Here is a 1,769-nt window from a genome sequence, read left to right on the forward strand (position 1 = left end):
TGATTAAGCCTCAGGGTGGGGTGGGGGGGGGGGGGTGGATCAGCTTCCTGTAAGCAGGAGAGACTGGGTTATCATGCATGTTCAAGGAGCAAGAGGGACACCTGGTTCCACTGAACTTAAAAAAATTAGCACTGCCAAGGCAAGTACCATGAAGCTGACTGTTTAAGAAAATGGGCTAAAGAGATCTCTCAGCAGTTAAGAGTTCTGGCTGCTCTTCCAGAGGACCAGGGTTCAAGTCTCTGCACCCAGATGGAGTTTACAGCCATCTCTAACTCCAGTCCTAGGGATCAGACACCATCTTCTGACCTCCAAGGTCTCTACACACGTGTGATGCATAGTCTTCCACGCAGGGAAAACCCACCCACATTTTTAAAAAGTTAAGGCTGCAAAAAATTATAAACACAAACTATTTTTAGGTTACCATGCACCAGAAGAACAACATGTTGTGTGAGGTAATGCTGACAAATTTGAAGGGTCGAACAGCAGTAAGAGCCTAGTGGAATGGCCCCATTCCTCATCGCGGGAGCTTGTACCCATGTTCCTGACACAAGAGAGACAGCTTCTTGATGCTGTCATGACCTTGACTCTTAACTCACCCCTGCTTCCAAGTGGTGTGCAGCTAGCTGCCCAGGCAGCACACTCCTCCCCCAGCCCACGGTCTTCCACAGAAAGGGCCAGAGCTGCGGGTTCTCGCCCTTCCAGGTTCTCAGCTCTCTGCTGTCTCCCTGCTGTCTTCTGAGGCGTGCCCCTCTGCTGCTGCACTCCACAGGCCTCTACATACTTAACTCCACACACCTCTACATACTTAGTGTCAGGGGTGCATGCCCTCCTTCAGAGTTGGCCATCAGAGAAGAAAACACACATCCCTGAAATCACACAAACCACCGTTTCTTCCCATTTTACTTCACATGTGGTAATTTTATCACTGCCAAATTCCTACTAGTACTAGAAAAGAGGCCAGTCGGAAAATGGAATTTTTTAACATGTGTTTAGATAGTCAAGAGATTTGCCTTCACTGCTACTTTCAGTAATTTCAAGGGTACACGTGAATATATCAGGATGTTGCATGCTATTGTTTTGTACTAGAAGGCTACTGCTGAAGACAGCTAAGATACTCTAAGATGAAGCTCATGAGCCAAAACATGTACATACAGTCAAACCTGAAAGACAGTGACAAACAGAAGGTCCATGCCTTGGAGAACACCCCAGTCAGCCCAGGAAGGCAAGAGAGGCCAATAGTCATGGAAGGTTATAGGAGAATGCACAGCTGGAACAAACCATGTGGCCTGAGGGCAGGTGGGCACAAGGGGACCTCCGGAGAGGCACCACATGCCCCTGGCTACCAGGAGAGATAGCCAGATGGAAATAAACAGTGAGGAGAGAGGATGAGACTGTAGGGAAACTGAGGCTGGCAGTCACTGAGCAGTGGGTTTTGAGTAAAACATAAAAATCAACTCAGGAATGAAAGAATAACCAGTACTCTTTCTAGCTGTGGGATGGGGGAGTTTTCCCAACAGGAATGCTCACAGTAATGACAAGTTTTCTATGATCTGCCCGTGCCCAGCAGCACACGCCCCAAAGGGTATCATGGAAGCCCAACTGCACTGAAAGTATGAGGGTGGACACCGGTCCCTCCTCCCAGAGACAGGCTCACGGCTTACTCTTCAAATTCACTCCTACTGAGATGACATGTAATGGACACTCTGTTCTGTATGGTTACAAACCCATACAATGACACATGGCTCCATGTGGCTCTGGAAGGTGGCCTT

The sequence above is a fragment of the Mesocricetus auratus genome, unplaced genomic scaffold (genome assembly GCF_017639785.1).
Source record: "Mesocricetus auratus isolate SY011 unplaced genomic scaffold, BCM_Maur_2.0 Super-Scaffold_100024, whole genome shotgun sequence".
Taxonomy (NCBI): Eukaryota; Metazoa; Chordata; class Mammalia; order Rodentia; family Cricetidae; genus Mesocricetus; species Mesocricetus auratus.